This window comes from Gallinula chloropus (assembly GCF_964237585.1).
Source record: "Gallinula chloropus genome assembly, chromosome: 6".
Lineage (NCBI taxonomy): Eukaryota > Metazoa > Chordata > Aves > Gruiformes > Rallidae > Gallinula > Gallinula chloropus.
In genome coordinates this window covers 20,266,603-20,288,482 of record NC_140091.1, presented here as the reverse complement: position 1 = coordinate 20,288,482, position 21,880 = coordinate 20,266,603, and the positions used below count along the sequence as shown (strand labels likewise).

General features: G+C 47.3%; 1 protein-coding gene across 1 annotated transcript in view; it reads right to left on the bottom strand.

The window, feature by feature from the left end:
* The window catches only part of XPR1 (xenotropic and polytropic retrovirus receptor 1), a 111,431-nt gene that overhangs the window by 37,241 nt on the left and 52,310 nt on the right, over positions 1-21,880 (bottom strand). The gene's annotated exons all lie outside the window — the stretch shown is intronic.

Genomic DNA, 21,880 nt, shown 5'->3' with positions numbered 1-21,880 from the left:
AAGAAGAACAAGCAAGTCCAAAGGGCCCGGAGGGAACACCATATTTGGCTGTAAAAGGAATTGCACCAAGATAGAGAGGGGAAAACCTGGCATGAGCTCAACAGCACCTTGACCAAAGTTCCCCGCATCTGTTTTTTGATCCTTCAAGTGCTACTGCAGATCTCACATGCTTCGTTTCCACCTCCTAACCCAGCTGGGGTGACCGTGCCCACGGGGCCATCCTGGGTCAAGACTGCTCTTTATACATGGGAATTTTTTTGAAAAGGCATCTCACCCACCGCGAAGCGGAAAGGGAAGCCCAAGCCCCATGCCAACCCACCCACCCTGCTGCCTCCAGCGCCATCTCTCCACTGCCACATCAACCCAGCACAAAGCCACAGGGGTGGTCCCCCTCCTCCCCACAAACTCAGGGAGAGCCAGATGGAGGAAAGATCTCCTGACCAAAACAAAAGCAGATGAAGCAGCAGCATAACCACCCGCAACACGCTATTTCTGCTCTGCCTCAGGGTGAAATGTGGGCATTTATAACCCCAGGAGCTGTTCTGCTCTCCAGTCTTGGGCACCGGCAAGTTCTCCAAGACGAGCAAAGCTCTTTAACAAAGAGAGGGGGTTCATGGTGGGGGGTTGGGATTTCTTCCCTTGGTTTACTGTGGCAGAAAGCCAAGTACCATGAGTGCTGAGTGTTCGTGCTGTGCCCTTTCCGGCCTCTCAGCCATTTACCCCAGAGCTTCCCCAACACTCCCACCACTGCAACGTGCCTTCTGCTGGGACTGGAATGTACGTTCGTGACCTACCACAGGCATTGGCCTGGCTCTTGATGAACAAGACCACAAAAAGTATTCATCCCAGCTTGGTAAACAATGGTATTTGGAAGAAAAGCACCAAGCTTTTATCTGAAGGCTTCATGTGAGCTTCCAGGAGGACTCGCTGCCTTCAGCCATCATTCCCACCTTCTCATCAATATAACCATTCAAACACAAACACAGCACCACAGCAAACTAAAATCTGTCAAGCAAGTCAACGGGAAACCGGGTGGAAACAACCTTCTTCCTTCCCAGAAAAGAAAATATCTCTCTTGGAAGTGAAGTTTAAAGGAAGAAGAAACCTAAACTATGATGATGGAGACCAGAACCATGCTTCTGCCCCGCTGCTCTGGGGCCAGTTTAACTCTTTTTGGAAGAACTAAGTACAGCCCTGTAATTCAAGTCAAATGTTGGATGAAAGCAGCAACATGATCACTCTGTTGTTATAGGAGACAGAGCAGCACCTCCAGAAGGGCAGAATTTTAAAGACAGACCGTGGGTTCTGGTAATGCAGAAATCAGCTTAATGAGTAAAAATTAACCAATCTACACTATCGTGACAAATTTTGGCACTGCCAATCATCCATCCCAAATGTCCCCAATGCTGGAATAAAGCAATCTCTCCATACCTTTGTGAGCTCTCATGCAGCCTTACAGATGAGACAAGGTTAGCAGTACTACAAAGGGAAAAGATCCAAATTCTATTACAGGCTCAAAAAGGTCAAGAGGTATTTTGAAATACACGTTATTAATGAGAGATGGTGAGTGTCTATGAGAAGAATTTCACCTGCTGGCACATAAATACTCTGGACTGTCATTAAAAAAAAGCTTTTTCTTTTAGCATTAGTTTCCAGGTAAGACCAACTTCAAAGTAGTATTAAACACATATTCAATATAAATGCTTAATCATTAGGATTTCCTGATTTTTGTGCTTGTGGCACTGATATTAAAACACCATAAAACCTCCAGATGCTCTACTGATGGTTTAGGGGGCTTGCATAGAAAGAGCAGACAACACAAGCCTGCTGGAACAACGTTGGAAGTTGCCTGTCTTCTTCTGGACTTGGAAGATACTTTAAAGAGTAAAACAGAGGAAAACAATCCAACCCTACCCAGCCCTGTGCAGATGACTGGTGTTTACAACTCCACTACCCAAGGGTTAGCAGAAAAAGAAGTCCCAAGGGCTCCAAAGGCTGTTCCAAACTCCCAGTTTTGGCTCCTGGCGTTCCTTTACTATCCAATTATTATATACTTGGCAGATCTGTGGCTACTCCCAAGGAGGAGTGCTCCCTCCCTTGTGCAAAGAAACCCCAAAATGACAGGGCTCTGACTCCGCTGCGCAGAAGCCGCAGCAGCCCCGAGGTGTTGTTACACCCCTGTTCAAGGTCACCAGCCCAACGGAGACTTTGCAGAGCCACACGTGCCTCAACACGGATAGATCCCTCTTTGCAGGTAGCCCAAAACACCAGAAGACAGAGAATAACTCTGTTTTGGGGCTGGTAATCTCTAACAGCAGAGTCACAGCAGTTGCAACATCTTTCCCTGGGGCACCTCACCAGTAAGGCCGATCCAAACTTGTCTGTCAGAGCGCTAATCCTTGACCTAACAGCAGATAAAAACACAAACAGGAAGGTGAAGCAATAGAAATTACTATGTAATACTTCACACACGGAGATTTTATCCGCTAGCTGCCTGAAACTTTTCAAATCACAGTCATCGGGCAATGTAAAAACAGGAGCTGACTCTTAAGGAAGGGCCTGAAGGGCAAATTCTTCAGCCTGCAGAGTTTACATGGCTCCAGCAGAAGAGCTTACCTACGGATGCTTTCTGACATGGGGCAATCATCCTTTCCAGCCTTTAAAAATAAATCATGTGGAAATAACAGCACAGAGGCTCACTGCTCCCCTGCTCCAGAAACACCTGACAATCTATCATCGCTCGCTTCCAGGTTTTGGTACATTCCCAAAGCAAAAGTAAAGTCAAGCAAGCAACTCTCCAAAAATAAAAAAAATCTTGTCAGGTAGGTGGGCACACCTTTTGTCCAGCCCAATAAGCAGGAATCCTTCTATGCAATGGCAAGATTGCCTTAAAAGAGAGCAAAAAGCTCAGCAAAAGCAACGTAGCGTTAAACCAACGCAATCAAGGCCAAATGGATTAATAAATATCTGGTTTTATACGTTACCAACTGCTTCAGGAAACAATAAATAAGTGTGTTACAACTGTTTGACCGTATCTGAAGATTAGAAGAGAAAAACCGGCTTTAAAACATAAACAAACCACTATTGGAAGACCTTCCAAAAACCTTGAGATTAGGAATTCAGGTCTTTCTTTCAACCTCAAAACATCGCTGACTCAGAGGAAAGCAATTTCTATATAAACTATTCAAAATCCTTCTCCAAATGTCAAACACTTTCTTATAAAAGATATTTTGCAGGCCACGGTGGCTGCCAGCTTTAGATAATAAAAGAAACCAACCAGGGTTCTCTGTGAAGAAAAGGTTTCCCTTTGGTCCCGTTCCCACCACAGCTCAGCCATTTAGCTGCAATAACAGACAAGTGCTGCCAAGGCTATTGCCTTGATTTATTTATTTCCCCCCCAAGGCTAGGACAGGACAACAGTTTTTTGCCATGAGACAAAAAAAAAAAAAAAATCAGTGCCAGAAAGCAGCCTTGAATTCAGAAGCTCCATGACAACAGGAGCTGTTTTTAAAAGGCATCCAGCCATCCCTGCCAAGGAGGGCCAGCACTAACCTTTCCTTTGTTCTCTTTCTATAGCCCTAACACTCCATTTACCTTTAGATCCACCAAGTTGCCACAAACAAGGTTGCTGCAAAGATAAGTCCGATCAATATTGCAGCTTCCCAACCTCATCTTCCTATGCAATTGTCCACTGGGAATAAAAACCCACCAGCCCCACAACAAGGCTGAGAGGCTCTTCCTTTTGCTCCCAAAGCTGAGCAGCACACCAGCAGCAATGTGGATGTACTCCCCTCTCACCATGTACTCCCTGGTTTGTGGAGAGTTGAGATGCTGGCACACTTAAAACCTCAAGTTGAAAAATAAACAAGCCAGTTATATTCCTGGGCTGACCCGAGGAGTCATTTCTCAGCACATCTGTCAGCTCTTCATTTAATTTCTCTCTCCTGCAGCCACAGTATCTGAACGACCGATCAGCATCCTGGGCAGCTCAGTTTATTTGCTGTACAGACAGTTAAAGTTTGTTTCGTTGGAGCAGTGCCCTCTAAAAATAATAATTAAAAAAGGACACAGCCCTTTGTTCTTCATCAGGCTGATTTTTAAGGGACATTTAATGAAATGGGATTAATTAGCTTTGTCACGAGATCAGCACAGGTGTAGCTCCCTGAATCACCTTGTTTGCCACAAACCAGTTTTATCCAAGTAAAGTTATTTCAACACTTCAGGGGGAGAGAAGGCAGTTTCAGTTAGCACAGGGACTCTGCCATCTCTCCAGTAAGAAAGAAAGAAAGAAAGAAAGAAAGAAATCAACATTGGGATTAAATACACCCAGTCAGTCCAATCAGGTGATCACAAGTTTAACATCAGCAGCATTTCAAATACACTGAATTTGTAACGTTTTCCATACCCCTTGGCATCTGGCTAACTAAATGTCCCATACACAGGGCTCAAAGAGGTTCACAGCCCCAGAACTGTGCTCTGAAAAATTAACAAGATATAAATGACAGATTTCTTTTTCCCAGGTCTAGAAAGATGATTTCTTCTTCCCAGGTCAATACACTTGGACAGCTGTACAGCACCAAGTTGATAAATGCAAGGACAAAGGTTACTTTTACCCCTCTAACATATCATCCTCATGTTTATTGGGGTGTTTTTCCAAAGGAAAGGTTTCTCTGCCAGGCAACTCACTCCCTCACAACAGAAAACTACGAGCTCCGGTCAGCTGCAAATTGTACGACTCACTTCCAATAAATTACTCACCATGCTTTTTCAAGTCCAATCTTGTGGCTAATAGATTTCTGTATGAGAAAAGATGTAAGTGCTCATTGTACCCATACAGAGCCTTCTTATGGCAAATGAGGTTGGTACTGCCTGCACACACAGCATTTCTGTGTGGGTCGGGGACGGAGGAGGCAAGAACTGCTGCACATCACCAGCACAGGTTCTCTCAGGTGTTGGTTCACCATTTGGGTTAACTATCACAAACAATAAAAATGAATGGAATCTATTTCAAAACACCTTTAAAAATTACAATTTTTCTGGTCGGTAAAAATTCTGCTTCCTTAATTTTAGATGGTATCACTGAAATCTTAGAAGGAAACCAGCCAGGTTTATTTAGCTGGAAAAAAAACCAGCAACCTTCCCAATGTACCTAGAAGCAAGATATCCAACCAAGTGTCTACTCTAAATTATTTACATTTGCAACTTCACACACAGAGATCCTAAAGCAACGATGGCGTCCTGGTATGAGGAACGCGGTAGCCAGATGTGAGAAGACAGCTGTTGCCCAGCTGGTTGGCAGTCTGCATGGCAGCTGCCCAGCTGGTCTATAGGTTCGCTTCCTTAGACAAGTATCGAGCACCCAGAAGCTGTCGCTTTGTTTTGCAAACCAAGGCGGCAGCACCAGACTCCGTCAGCGATGGCAGGGAAGTCACTGAGGCGAGAGCATCACTGGATTCTCCCAGTGCAAGCGCCGCTACATGAACCTTACTGAGACGACAGCTCCACAGAGCCATCTGTGCAAGGATGCTTCAAAGCCACACCTTTCATCAGATTCATTTCAGAGGAAGAAGATTCCAGCTCTCCAGCAGTTACCTAAAATAATGGGCAGTTTAACGCCATGCGACTGCAGGAGGAGCTAAGGAACTGCTTTCCAAGTAACTGGGGTGGTGGGAGGGCAAAATGGGTGTGAAAACCCCCAAGCAGGCTGACACAGCTTTGGGGCAGAGAAGACCCCAAACCTCTGTAAGCATATCTCCCAGCTCTACCCAGTCTGGCTGTTAAAATCAACCATTTTTAGACTGCTGTCTGAATTTGGGAACTGCCAGCACCGCCTCAGCTTTGGGATCCTTGCTCCCTTCTGTCCTCAAGACCTTACACGCGACCGTGATGCTTCAACGCTTTTACGGTGCTTCACTTCTGCACCGCTGAGCAAATCAGTGCTCCCAGGAGAGTAACACCACCGAGGCCATGCGGTGCCTCCGATCTGAAGGACAGCTGGGCAGGGAAGAAAACAATCAATCATTAAGAGAAGCAGCGCAAATGCCTAACAGTATTTCAACCCCCCTTCCCCCAAAAAAACATCATTAAAGCAGTTATGACAGGCCTGGGTGCCAGGAGACATCAAACAGTGACAAGACTCCCAATACCTGCCTGCCTTGGTTAAGGACAGCCTTTAAATCCTTAATCATTCCAAGAAGGAAAGATTTGCTACGTGTTTTTGGAGAAGGTTCTCAAGAAGCTAGATCAGAAACACTGCCACCCACCAAAGGGTCAAGAAAAGATGGTCAAGAAGAGCCAAGACACCAAATGAAATTTCACATTGACCATTACCAGGCTCCAAGATCACAAACGGACAATACCTTTGGACCAGTCCCCAAATCAGTGATGGAGGAAAATACCTCAGGGTCTCGAAACACAGCAGCAAGGGGTGATTAAAGGGAACTCAAATAGTCTGTCGCTGAGCACGGAAGAGATCCCTCACCCTAAAAATCCATAAATGCTCTTCCCCAGCTCCACCTCCTGAACAAACGTCATACTTAATGGCATGAGAAGGGAAACAGGAGGAAACTTCCTGGTCTTCTTTTAATGTGCATTCCTATTTATCAAGAAAGAGATAAGTCTAATCTTGGGAATATTTTAATCAAACAAAAAAGGTTTCTGTCAAGAGATAAAGCTTCATGATTAAATGACTGTTTATGTTCCTTTCAACAAGCCTCCAGTTTTAATAGTCCTATTTCCAGGATTTTACTAAGAAATAACAATTACCTGCTCATTAAAACGGCACAAAACCCTTCAGAGCATCTGACATAACCAAAACCACGAGACAGGAGTTCAAACAAAGCTCAGCAACTGAAGCCAGTTAAAGGAACCGTGATAAAAAGCTGTTTTAAAGTCCTGTATTATTAGATAAGTTTTTCCTTTCCATGAAGATCAGACGTAAATGGGGAATTTCAGAGGCAGTTCAGGCTGTCCTTTATTCCTCTCCCACCCATGCATCCAATACCCCTTCCCTTGCTCCGATACCACTGCTCATCTGAGCCTGCAGTGAACTGAAAAGCATCAAAAAGCTCATTGGCCAATCATAGAATCATAGGGGTTGGAAGGGACCTCGAGAGATCATCGGGTCCAACCCCCCTGCCAAAGCAGCTCCCCAGCTCATACTGCACAGGTCGGCGTCCAGACAGGGCTGGAATATCTCCAGAGAAGGAGACTCCACACCCCCTGGGCAGCCTGTCCCAGGGCTCCCTCACCCTCACTGTGTAAAAACTCTTCCACATATTGGTGCAGAACTTCCTGTGCTCCAACTTGCAGAATAAAATAGTTTATTGAGATTTAGTCCTCTGATCGCAGGTAGGGAGGTAGCAGCAAGGGGGAAATCACCCCTCCGGCAGCAGCTACCTGTTAAGACTGATTTAAGTGGAATATCAAATCTCCCCCCTCCAACTCACACCTGTCTCATGCAGAGAGGTGACAAAACGCGTCACCCCACAGCTCAACCGCCAAGGAGATGCTGGGGAAGCCAACGTCACTCACTCCAGTTGGAATCACACACCTGGACCCTTGGTAGGAACATGGCAAGTGTCTCAGTTACTAGTTAAATAGACTGAACGAGCTGAAGCTTTGGTCTTCATTCTCTCCACAGCACCCAAGCTCCTGCAAAGGCTACAGCAGCACATGTGCCTCCTTCTCAAATTCCCTAACGATGCATTCGTCCCTACCTTGGATACAAGCCATCTAGTTCAACATACACCAGCACACTGGATGGTACAACACTTTTGTAATATTTTAGTATACTTTTAACTATCCTGAAGAGGAATAAAAATAGGTGCTTTAGCATAAAGACGTAAAATACCTAAAAAGAAATAAGTTGGGAAAGAAATGTAAGAATTGGTTACACAAGTGACTCTGGCAAAGTTTTGCCATGCAAGCTTTACGGGGAACCTTTGAAATGGGCAAAGTCCTTTTGGGTACGATGGCCACTGTCCCCCTCCACCTGTTCCTTCACAGGGATATCTTCTGCTGGGTCCTGTGTGCTCACAGGTCCTCTCTGCACACGCCCGGGTCCAAGTATCCGTATGTTTTCCTTTGTCCACAGCCCACACAGTGCAGGTGACCTGTGCTATGATGGCGATGAACAAGCTAGGAAGAAAATCTTCTCCCCAGAGAAGAACTGAAGAGCTTGAAGAAGGTCCAGGCATGCATGCTGTGACAGACTTCACCTGTCACCCACTCATCTGAAGAAGAAAAGTGCAGAGTAGAACCATCTCAAAATGTAATTTCAGTCTTGTTCTTTCAGTGCTTTCTCCCCTACTTCCTTTCTCCCTCCCTCCCTCCATCAAAAATGAGTTTCTACAGGGTATATATTCATTTTTACATTTTTTTTCTTTCAAATTGCTGGCAAAAATCAGGTTGCACAGGAGCAAGTCCTACAAAGAAGTGCTAATGTATGCTGAAATAAGAGGCCCAGAAACTACCAACATCCTCAGAGCGATAAAGCCATCACCACAAATGCAGCCTGACAAGCAGATCGCCTCTGCTGCACAGCCGGCCAGTGCGCTCTTACCACCCTCATCCAACTCCGGACTCATTTATCTCAAGCAGTTCTGCTCTTCCCAGGATTTGCAGGTGCTCACCAGTAGGATACATACCCAGGAGCTTTAGGAAATGCCATCTTTCAGCATTAAACCCTTGTGTGCATGCCACAAAAGCAAGCCCAGCAGTCCAACAGCCTGCTTCTTGAGAAAGGGATGTTGGATGTGGGGATACCAATACTTACAAGGATCCTACAGGAAACTGGGAGAGGGGCTGTTCCCCAGGGAGTGCAGGGACAGGACAATGGGTAATGGCTTCAAGCTGACAGAAAGCAGGGTTAGGTTAGGCGTTAGGGAGAAATTCTTTACTCTGAGGATGGGGAGGCCCTGGCACAGGGTGCCCAGAGAAGCTGTGGGAGCCCTATCCCTGGAGGTGTTGAAGGACAGGTTGGATGGGGCTTTGGGCAACCTAGGCTAGTGAGAGTGTCCCTGCCCATGGCAGGGAGTTGGAACTAGATGGGCTTCGAAGTCCCTTCCAGCTCAAAGCATCCTGTGATTCCATGATGATCCATGTCAGTTCAGGTAACACTGCAGAAGGGGCATCAAATTGGTCTTTACATAATCCCGCTGTGGACCCAAGCTCTTCTTTGAGAGTCAGTCCTTGCACCTGGCAATCCCAGCCACTCTGGCACAATTGTGCAAAGAGCAGCGCTCTTACTCTCAGCCCTCCTCAGTTATTTATTATATAAAGCTTATTCTCACAGCCCTTCTCAGCTTCCTGATGGACTCCATCAGGCAGCTGTGAAAGCAGCCACAGGCATACTAATGAGGGGCCAAGGTAAGGACTAAAACAAGCACAAGATCACTTTATGGTTCAAGCTGTTTCAAGAAAGCCTCCATATGACATGTATTTTTGTTGGGAAAATCCTCTGCTTTCCCCTTCTTCGCGGCTGTTGGATGTGGAGGTGAAAACCTCCGAGCCGGCACCACCCCAAAGCTTACTGGGCCACTGTGCTCAGTTACTGGCATCTGTTCTCCACCTCAGGAACATCGCAGAAATTGCCATTCCACAGATAGCTGTCAGTCCATCTCACAAAGCATCACAGAACCACAGAATCACCTGGGTTGGAAGAGACCCTTAAGATCAAGTCCAAGCACAGCCTAACCCTGCCTGGCCCACCTCTAGACCATGTCCTTAAGCACTACATCCACACACCTTTTAAATCCCTCCAGGGATGGTGCCCCCACCACCTCCCCGGGCAGCCTGTCCCAGTGCCTGACAACCCTTTCAGTACAAAAATTCTTCCTGATATCTGACCTAAGTCTCCCTTGGGGCAATTTTAAGGCATTCCCTCTCATCCCATTGCTTGTCCCCCTTGGGTAGTTACTGGTACTGGACAAAGCACCTCCCCACCCGCAGGGATTTTGCACTGCGAAGGAGAAAAGGCTTTGCAGTCCAGGACACTCATTTGTTTCCACTGCTGCTGATAAAAAGCTCCGGACAGAAGCTTCCTCCCTCCTCCCACAGGTTGCCAGCAGGGATACCAAGCATCTTTAGGGAGATGGGGTAATTAAAAGCATTATAATGTTTTAAAAAACACAGAGTGTAGCAGAACGTGCTTTGTGATCCTAACGCTTCTGGGACGGGACACAATTTAGATGGGGAAAGCCCAGCCCTGTGCAGCACATCCGTGTCCCAGGAGGGCCCTCTGTGGCTGGGTTTGGCAGGGGCAGGGGGGAGGGAGGGAAGCAGTAAAGGGAACCACAGATAATTGAAAAGATTTTGCATAATTGGAGCTGATGAGAGACCTGTACCCATCGCTCCAGGAAAGCTGTTTACATCCTTGTAACACATAAAATCCTGAAGTTAAGCAAAGAAACAGAAACATTAATACTGATGGTAGAAAGCCCAACCAGGTGAATAAACGGAGTAGCAACATTACAGAACACACCCCTTTTAAATCTCTCCTCATACACCCGAGCATGTTTTTGTTGGGGATATCAAGGCAGGGGGGAGGAGGGGAATGACAAAGGAAAGATTAAACAAACCCGTGTCTTGGGAAAGCCTTCAATTAATATTAAGAGCAAGCAGAAAGACAAAACAAATGGTGCAGAACCAACTACAGGCTCCCCATACAGAGAGCAGCACAAAGACAAATCTCCTTTAAACATGCTATCGATGGCTTAATATTCCCCCCGGGGGAGCAAACACTCCTCAAATTCATTTCTCCTGGTTTTTATTATTCCAGCTATTAAGAGCAAACAGTTAGGAAGAAGCTAATAAGCAAGCAATTATCAGATGAAGAAAAACATGTTTTGGAGGTATCTTGGAGAAATGACAGGGAGCTTGGGAGTGGCTCTGTGCAGGGTTTTACCAGGGGACCTTTACAGACAGACCACATTTAGCTCTTTCCCATGTCTCCATAAGGAGGAAACAGTAACTTCTTCATCCTCATCAGCATCTTTCTAAACAGTTTTGCACAACTTAAACCAGCATTTTTCTTTTTCAAATACGTCTACTTGGAAGCCCAGCAAGAGAGAGCTGAGGTAAGTGTTTGTATCTTCAAGGCAGTCATTCTTCTGCTTTAGTTCTGACAGCATCGCAGCAGCAGATGCTGTCAGATCCCCGCAGCACCACAAAGCCTACCCAAGGTTATACTCCTCCTCGCTCATGTAAGTGCAGCCACCCAGCTGAGCACCATCCCAGTACTCAGTAAAAAAAAAAAAGCATCACAAAGAATAACAGAACATCAGGAGTTGGAAGGGGCCTCGAAAGATCATCGAGTCCAACCCCCCTGCCACAGCAGGGCCACCCAGACTAAATCACACAGGAACACATCCAGGTGAGGTTTGAATGACTAGAGAAGGAAACTCCACAACCTCTCTGGGCAGCCTGTCCCAGGGCTCTGTCACCCTCACCGGGAAAATGTTCCTCCTTACATTCCCATGGAACTTCCTCTGCTCCAGCTGGCATCCGCTGCCCCTTGTCCTATTGCTGCCATCGCTGAGCAGAGCCTGGCTCTGTCCTCCTGACTCTCACACTTCACATATCTAAAGACATTAATAAGGTCACCCCTCAGCCTCCTCCAGGTTAAAGCAGCCCAGCTCCCTCAGCCTCTCCTCATAAGGAAGGTATTCCGCTCCATCACCTTAATGTCCCTGTGCTGAGCTCTTTCAAGGAGTTCTGTGTCCTTCTTGAGCTGAGGGGCCCAGAACTGGACACAATATTCCAGGTATGGTCCCACTGGGGCACAGCAGAGGGGGAGAAGGACCTCTCGACCTACTAACCACCCCTCTTCTCAGGTGTCCACAAAGTTTGGAGTTGTTTTCTTTGAAAACCACTTTCCCATATTGGCCCTCCTGTTCTTAAAGGGCTTGTTTAACTCCAATTCAAGTAAAAAGTAGCATTCCCCAGGTGCTACTTGGCCATGGGAGGTTTTGCTACAATTTGCATACAGGGAAGCAATAAGCTCTGCTTAAATGTCCTTCCTTCAAGGGGAGAAACGATGGTCTTTCAAAGGGGCCAGGCCCACTTCAACTCTTCAACAGAGCTTCTGCATTCAAGGGGTAATTTTAGCTTAAGATTGAAATGCAACAGGGTCCAGGACTGCGCTCGTCAGCTTGTCCATCTTCCAAGCTAACCTCTTTCTTCTCACACAGCACAAGCCCCTGGCCAGGAACCATAGGGGCTGGGTATCTCCTCTTGGAACATCCCTGCCAGCCTGGGATTGGAACCCTTTTGAAAAGGATTTTTATACCCCAAATGAGAAGAAAAAGGTGGAGAGGCATGTGATTTCCCCTCCAAAATGTGATTTCCCCTCCGAACACTTCCCTGCCAGGCTCAACACACAGCACTGCTGGCTCTTGGTAAATAAAAAGGCCAGAGGAACCATTCAGCAATTTCTATCACTTGGGGAACAAATCCTGGCGGGAAGGGAACACACAAACCACAGGAGTAACTGCCAACAGAAAGGTTTCCCATCCAGAACACAAATTCTAAGTCTGCTGAGAGTAAAAAAGGAACAAGTGGCCCAATTTCCGAAGTCACCTCTGATTTACATTTCAAAGACAGGAACCATGGAGCCACCACCGTTTATCCCATTTTACCCCTGCTCCTGACAGCGGCAAAGGGCCTGAATGTAAAGCTGCAGCTGTGGCATCTGCTGTGCAAACAGACAGACCAACAGCATTATCGGTACCTCGGCCACAGAGAACTGCCCTAAGAAACCCAATTCACCCACAAACTGGCACATCCCCAGCAATACGTGGCACACCACCCCAAAACGTTGTCACAGAGGTTATCAACCAGCTAAAGTAATCAAGTTACAGCCTGGAAGGTTCAGGATTGGAATGATCAGCCTCAGTGTTACTCTGTAATATCCCACACAATAAAAAAACACAACTAAAACCCAATTAAATGGGAACATTTTGGAGTGCGGCTGTTCCAGATTAAAAACCAGACTCATGTTAAGACACTGGGGAGAGTGTGGAGTTACACATCTCCGGTACCAGGAACCCAGTTGCCTCTCCATCCTGCCTTTCCATCTGCCGAACTCTAGACACACACAACCCTTACCACTGTTAAGGGTAAATAAACCCAAGCATATTTGGCTGTAAAAACAACTCTGCCCACCCCTTCCCCACCCCTGCTGAACACAGGAGCTTTGTGTGGCAGCAGGTAACAAGGTCACAGAATCACAAGGTTGGAAAAGACCTTTAAGATCATCAAGTCCAACCGTTCCTGTCCTGTGCTAACCCATATCCCTGAGCACCTCACCTACCCATCTGTTAAACACACCCAGGGGCAATGACTCAGACCCCTCCCTGGGCAGCCTGTTCCGCAGCCCCACAACTCTTTCAGGGAAGAACTTTTTCCTAACATCTGATCTGACCCTGACCTGGCACAGCTTGAGCTTATTCCCCCCTCGTCCCATCTCCTGTCCCCTGGCTGAAGAGCCCATCGCCCACCTCTCTGCACCCTCCTGTCAGGTCAGTGTAGGCAGTGATAAGGGCTCCCCTCAGCCTCCTCTTCTCCAGGCTGAACACCCCCAGCTCCCTCAGCCGCTCCTCGGAAGGTTTGCTCTCCAGCCCCTTCCCCAGCCTGGTTGCCCTTCTCTGGACACGCTCCAGGATCTCCATGTCCTTCTTATGGTGAGGGGCCCAGAACTGGACCCAGCACTCGAGGTGCAGCCTCACCAGTGCCGAGTACAGGGGCACAATCACTGCCCTGGCCCTGCTGGCCACGCTGTGTCTGATACTGCCCGCTTTGAAGCTATGGGGGACTCAAACCCTTGTCCTTTGCAAAACCTGCTAAAGTCGTCTCCTTATTTCAAGTATGGGTGATACAACCAGAACTGAGAGGCAGGCACTCAGCCCAGCTTTGTCCCTCAAATGTTTGAAAGCTTTTGCCATCACCAGGAAATCTGGACCAAACAATAGAGGTTCAAGCCACCCTGCCCACGAGGTGCTCTCCTCCTAACAACAGGAAAACCCCCAAAAATTATTTCCTCCCTCCCCTAAACATGCTTTTAGCATTGTGGTCTTGTCCTCGCAGCAGAAATAAATAAATAAATAAAAGAGGCGACAGATGACCGCAGCGTCCAGAAACACTGCTCATGTAGCCGGCATGCTGCTAATCAACAGCCAGAGCAGATGGAATGCAAATCTCCCAGCGAGGGGAGACTGGGAGGCTGTCACCATCCTGCTCCCAAAACGTAAATGAGCTATTATCAATTAGGAGCTAAATTCAGATGGGATCTTGGTGAAAGGCAACACTTCAAGGTGTTTGGGGGGGGGGGGGGAATATCAATCTGCTCCACAAAACCACAACCCACCATGTTCTTCGGTGGGGTTGTATCCGCCAGTGGAGCACGAGCACGAGTTCTTGCTGTCCTGCTTTTGTTTCCCCCAAGGATTATAAATTAAGCTTTAGGCCAATTAATCCACTAACCCCAAATAAATAGAGTGAGGATGGCCTTAAAGGTTAATGTTATCTTCTCACCAGAAGTTGGGGTGTTTCTGCAAATACCTAGGCAGGTGGAATCAGCTCTTCTTTGACTACAGAAGACAGAGGGAATGGAAAAAGCATCACCCAAAGGCGACATGCAAGCCAAGCTTTTACTACAGCCAGGCTGGTGTATAGCAGCAAGCCACAAGGAACCCACTTCAGGAGGGTTGGGGGGGGAGTTCTTTTAAGCACATTCACACACAAGAAGCATCAAAGCCACCCTAGTTCATTCCGTCAATTGATTCACCAACTGTTCTGAAACATGAATAAATATGTAAGTGGCTACTGTGCTCTAATTAGTGCCATTCAGTGGCTCTAACCAGACAGCCCAGACCTCCAGCCCCCGCGTTTAGCTCTCAGTGCCTCTTCCTTGGGAACTGAATAGCAATCAGGTATGTAATGCAGGGATGGCTGCTTGCCTTTTCCTATTTAAGGTGGAAAATAAGGGGAGGGGGGGAATGGGAGGGGGCAGGGTGATAGGATGGAACAAAAGAATCAAATCATTTAACCCAGGCAAACAGTCTAAAGAGACTTTAAAAATTGCTTCAAGGAAAAACAGTAATAAGCCAATTAGAAAAGAGGGCTAAGGAATAAAGGAAAACCAGAATGGACTGCAATTGCAGAAAGCATGGAACAGATGATGATTTCCTATGTGATAGCTTAAACAAGTCCCAAGGCACGCCTCCCGCCTCCACCAAATACCAGATTTCCATAAAATCACTAATTTATTACAGCCAGGAAAGAATAAAAAAGAGGGATGGGTTTGGAGGGAATGAATGAAGTGAAAATTTAAGCTGGAGACATGAGCAAAACATCCATATCCACGTACGCAGAGCTTCCTGATGGAGAGAGACACAACCAACCTCAAAGCCAAGCACAGGAAGTTCTGCACCAATCTGGGGAAGAACTTCTTCCCGGTGAGGGAGCCCTGGGACAGGCTGCCCAGGGCGTGTGGAATCTCCATCTCTGGTGATATTCCAGACCTGTCTGGACTCCTCCCTGTACGACCTGTCCTAGGGACCCTGATTTGGCAGGGGGTTGGACCCAATGAGCTCTGGAGCTCCCTTCCAACCCCTAAAACACTGTGATTCTCAAGAAGAAAACCCTTCAAGTTAGCCAATACAAAACCACCACAGCTTTGAACACGCAGAAGAACGTCTGCACACTAGCGATGCCTCTTACGCCTGCGCTCACTCTGCGCCAATACAAAGGGAAGCTGCTGATGCCACACTTGTTCCTACCACCAATGAGAGCTATTCGCTTCTGCTTTGGTTTCCATCACCCTGTATTAGAACCACAGCCTCTCTTCCTGCCAAACCTGCCCAAGGATGCCAGATTTCTCAACCGTTCCTCCTGATGCGGTGCTGGAGGCAGCTCAGCTTTCCACGAAGCTCCTTGCAACAGCCCTGAAATAATGGTAGCTGAGCAAAAAAGTCACCCAAAAGATTCAAGCAAACCCACATATGACACAGGAATTAATTTTCAGGTTCCTTCACTGTTTTATCACTCGCTTCACACGCACACCCTGAAACCGCAATTCCGGAGCCATCAATCTGCCTTAAGAGACAGCGTCAGCACGGCAACCCCAGAGCACAACACAACTGGTCTTACAGACGGCTGTGCTATTTTTGAAATGGAACATGGATGTGTTTTCCTTTCCTTTGCCAAAGAAGTCTATGAAACATGCCACATGGCAGGTAGCACGCAGATGACAAAACAGGCAGAATTCAGCAGAAATACAAGATGGGCTTGTCAGAAGGATGCCAGCAACTCTTTGTCAAGGAATAAAATGATAACCTCCTGCAACAAAAGCTTTGGTGGTTCTCTGCTCTACAGTGGTGATGGTCTCCACAGTTGGTACTACCTTTGTAATCTCCAACTCAGATGGATAAAGGAGAAGTGGGTGTAAGACCAAAGGTGCATCCTGGGTCTCAGATGCAAACTTAGACAGGTATCTGTTTGTGTGGTCATCTTAATGTCACGGATGCAGAAAGATGTCACCATTAATCTTGAGAGCATTAGTACAGGAGATCCTGGACAAACACTCAGGGATCAGTACGATCAGGTGAACACCGATCATCAGCTTCTATAGACTCGTGCCATGTGCTCACATCCGGATAGCTCCACCCCTGCCCTGTCCACACATCTGGCCCTTACTGGTTGAGCACATAGGATCACGGGCCCAAATACACTCTGTGACTGGCTACAAGCCCCACAGCACACACGGGGTTGTTACAATTCAAAGGCTGGATTGCTCATGTGCCCAGTGTCTGCTAAAAAGCCTCCAACACATTAGTAGAGGAACTGCTGACACAAAGGAGACAGCCAGCACCAGAGGCAAAGACACAGCACTTGCTGTAACAGAGGCACTCAGCACAGACCGTGCAACTGGGGGAAAAAGTCCAACTTTGGAGTTTACTTGACAGCACTTACAGATTGTCACTGGACACAGCTCAAGCATCTCTGAAAAGAGCTCCTGGAGAGCAGCCCTGCTGTGAAGGTGGATGCAAAACTTAACATGAGCCAGCAGTGTGCTCTTGCAGCTCAGAAAGCCGATGGGATCCTGGGCTCCATGAGAAAAGGGGTGGCCAGCAGGGACAGGGAGGGGATGGTCTCTCTCTGCTCTGCCCTCGGGAGACCCCAGCTGGAGTCCTGTGTCCAGATCCAGGGACCCCAGTACAAGAAAGACATGGAACCGGCCAAGAGGGTTCAGAGGAGGCCACAGAGATGATCAGAGGGCTGGAGCAGCTCCCCTACGAAGAGAGGCTGAGGGAGCTGGGCTGGTTCAGCCTGGAGAAGAGAAGGCTGTGGGGGGACCTCATTGACAGCCTTCCCATCCCTGAAGGGAGCAGAGAAACAGGAGTGAATCAGCTCTTTGAAAGGATAGATCATGGCAGGACAAGGGGGATAGAGTGAAGCTAAAGGAGGGAAGGGTTAGATGAGATATTAGGGGGAAGTTCTTTCCAGAGAGTAGTGAGGGGCTGGAACGGGCTGCGCAGAGAGGTGGTGGATGCCCTGTCCCTGGGGGTGTTCAAGGCCAGGTTGGATGGGGCCCTGGGCAACCCTGTGTAGCTCCAGGCCTGGAGGTTGGTGTCCCTGCCTGTGGCAGAGGGTTGGAACTCTGTGATCCTTGGGGTCCCTTCCAACCCAGACCAGTCTGTGATTCTATAAAAAACCCCACTGTGGGATGGAATCCAAGTCTCCATACAGACAAGAGGTGTAAATACTACTTGTTCCAGTCGCCCTGACATCTAGTTTGGTGGTAGAAAACCTGACAACCATGGAGCAAAAGGTATTTGGGAGACCTGTGGATTTGTATTGCATCACTACAACAGAATGCAAGAACTTAAGGTACTCTTCTGCTGAGTAACAGGAGATAGGACAAGGGGAAACGGCAAGAAGCTGTGCCAGGGCAGGGTCAGATTAGATATGAGAAAAAAATTTCTCACTGAAAGAGCTGTTGGGGCCTGGAACAGGCTGCCCAGGGAGGGGGCTGAGTCACCTCCCCTGGATGTGTTTAAAAAAAAAGGGCAGATGAGGTACTTAGGGATATGGTTTAGCTTAAGATGGGAACAGTTGGACTTGATGATCTTAAAGATCTTCTCCAACCTTGTGAGTCTGTGAAAGCCAGCAAAGACAAAAGGAACACTTGAAGCATAGATTAATTTAAATGAAATTGGAGTAATTCATTGAGCTGAAAAAAACCCCCAGCAAAACCCCAGCCTTCCCTTCCTAAGGGCTGCACTGGTATCTGTCCTTAAATCAAGACAACCCAAGAGCTCAGCTGTGTGTTGGCAGCATCAGAGCAGCCTCGGCCTGCCCGGCTCAGCTGACAGTATCGGTTACGCTGGGCTGGTTTGCGGGACGGGAGAACACCCACAAGGCATAAAAATAATAAACACAGCTACATGCAGGCAGCCACCACGCAAGAAGCCGCCGGTCGTTAAATCAATCCAGCTTTTTAAGAACCAGCTCGAACAGATCAATCTGAGCGGCTGCTGCTGGGCTAATGGATGTATCTGGGTTGGTGTTTGCTGCACGAGAGCAAATTTACAGCGGGGACCGTGTTTTGTGACAGTATCTTTGCTGCTGACTTTAAAGAGTTCTATTGCCTTAACTTGAAATGCAAAAGCAAACCCCTGAGGATTCACCAGCAGAAGATAGAAAACAAACTCTTCTGGAAACACAGTATAAATATGCGCCCCCTCTACAACCGCTAGTAACAAAGACTTGCCAGCAACAGCCCATGTGTCTGCATTTCAGATACTCACAGCATAAGGTTGCAAGTAGGGAAGAATGAAACAATGATCCATAGAAGTGAGGGTGTATCCAGGCGAGCTCTGGACATTTAGGAATGCCGCTGGTACTGGAAAGAGGCTTGTAATGTTGTAGAAAAGGAGATTTTACCGTATCAAATAACTGCTTTTTTATTTTGAGTAGTAAAATGGTTGCCAAAAGAAGTGTTTCTTATGACCCCACAGCCTACTGCCCTAGATTCCTTGCGGAAAGTCTTCACTATTGTTATTACAGTAACACAGTTACATCATTTTCAGAGCCAGAAGCTGTAACGGCATCGAAAGACACACACTGCTAGCAAACCAACGCCATCAGCTCCGAAGTCTGACTTCAACAAAGCTTTAACTGATCCTCAACAAAGCAACTTCTACATCACCACAGGCTTCTGAAGGAGACAGTGGTGAGCTGCCCCCGATGCCACTTATAAATACACCCTGTAGCCCAATCATCTGCACCCATTTTCTTTGCTGCTGTCCCCAAACCTATGGTTGACCCCAGAGCTCACAAAATTCCCACCCCTTAGTTCACCAGAGGTCAGGAAAACAGCAAGTCAAGCTGTGGGAGCTGCCAGATGCTAACAAACAAGGAGACAAATTGGAATGGACCCAGGAGTCCAAGGCTGTGAGTCCCTCAGTGCTGCTATCCACGGGTCCAACATCTTTGTGAGAAGTGGCAGAAAAGCCATAAATGAGAATGGGTAAACGTATCACAATCAGCCTAAGCATCATACATAGCCTTATGTTGCTGTGCTCTAGTCCAGGAGAAACAACCAATAATAGACACACAAGCATCCCTGAGTATCTATCGTGAGACCTTACAGTGCTGAGGAAGGAGGCAAACCTCTCTATGCCTGCAGTGAGTCTGGGATGGAGGAAAAAGACCTTTCCCAAGAGGTGGGAAGGGGAGAATCAGAGGTAGACCTTTACATGAGCTGAATATTTCCAATGAAATGAGTTTCTGAAGATCCTGAAAAAGTTCCCCTTTCCAACAGGAAGAAATAAGGTTTCTGCAAACTCCACTGCTTTCTTCTCTTTCCTTTCCCCCTTCGTCTACAGATTCATTACTGGATTCTCCATCTGCACTCCCAGTTGCTCCTCACATTTGCACAGCCCTAAACAAAGATGTTCTCTGTGAGCTGCAGTCCTCTCCTGGCAACTGTCAGCAAGGAAATGCCAAATCAGTCTGGTGACATCTTTGACCCATGACAACGCTGCAGGTTCTTGGAAGGAAATTCCTGGATGAAATCGATACGGTGCTATAAAACCCTGTCAGCTTCACCATCGCTCAACAGGACAGCATCAGTAAGACAAAAGCCATGGAAAATTCAGTCCCAGGATAAGGGATGGTGTGGAAAAGGCCAGACTCTTCGAGCTGCTGGAGCAGTGGGGGCTGCAGGGACACAACGCTGGTGGCACCTGTGGGAAACACAAGGTCTCCTGAATTCACACAGTTGGGAAAAATGGGGAAAAAAAAGAGTTTTCTTTTGGAAAAGACAGATTACACTATAATCTCATAAATAAATGCATTTTAGAGTTTGCTCTCCTCTCCTTTTACCTGCTGGCTGTGTGCATCTTGACGATGAATAACTCACTCCCAAATTCCAGGCCACCAGTAAGGACTGGGAACACAGAAGACCTGGCAACCAAGAACACTCTCCCACCCATGTGGGATGTGAATATTTCACTCCCATTTCCATCAGACCGATATTCTCAGCACTACGTGATGTCCCGGTAGGCCGTACTTCACTCAGACAAAGATGCTCTGCGTGCTCAGCAGCCACGTGAGGAGCAGCACACGGTTAAGAGCACCGATATCGCCACATCCCTTCTTTTACCTCTCAGTTTTATTCCTCACCAGCATGTCCCAACTTCTGTTAATTTCAGAAGACCTCTTGTATTCCTGCTGAGATGTTTTTTAGGAGGGCTACAAGCATCTTCACCCACCTACCAGCAGCACGCTGCCTTGGCAGTCCTCTAATGCTCAGCATTGTCTTTGCTCCCACTTGCTTAAAATTCCTATGGGATACCAACGTATTTCAATGGTGCTTTAATAATAGCTTAATAATTGCTCTAGACAATAACTTACATTGTATTGAGCCCTCGCCTGGGGGTGGGTGGGTTGGAGGAGTTGCCTTGGCAACAATGGGGGGGGGGAAATAATATATATATAAAAAAATCGTGTGGCAAATAAGAGACACACAAGGACACGAGCTAATCTGTTTGCTCCCTGCTCAGAAACCCGTGGGAAAGAGTAATACTGGCACAAAAATAAGGCTCTCCCAGTCAGAACGTGTAGCTGTCGCTGAAAGCCAGCTTATCCTGAGGCTTAATTAAGGCTTCGGTAAAGATGCTGTGATGCTTTATGCTGTAAAGGCTGAAGGTAGCAGGCACTACGAGGGTAGTGTGCTATCAAAGGCAGGTCTCAGTCTCCCTAAGATGGAAGTTTGTCATCTGCAGAGCTTAATTTGAAGTGCTGGAGAGAAGGTAATGAGGTCAGCAAACTCCAACGCTCCATGCTCGTGTTTTTCTCTTTGCTCTACTTCGATCAAGTTGGCAGCTCTCTTTGAGAGGCATCAATACTGTAATATATAGCAACTCAGGCTCAGCTTTTCAAGCACAGCAAGGATTGCTACTGCGTGGCTGAACACACACACATACAGACCACACAGTCTTGCATTTGTCCTACAGAGCAGGAAAAAAACACCTCCAGCAAGCACACGCAGCCCAGCTAATCCCTCCGTGGTGTTTCTGCCCTCCAAGTCGGCTGAAAACACGGCCACTCACCAGGAAAAAGCATTCAGGGAGGGGACTGTGGTTATTACTGACACAATGGGTCGCAGGTTCATGCTCCTCAAAGTCAGCAAGTGACAGGAGTAGGCAGGGCAGAGTGGCATCCAGCAGCTCGCTCCATCCAAGAGGAGATCATATTAATGGATACATTAAACCCAGCAAACCACAGAGGCACAACTGCAGCCAGGAGTGGGGAGCAAAGCCCCCAGAAAGGCTCCCTTACCATCTTCTCATTAGTTACCTCAACTTAGGCCCAA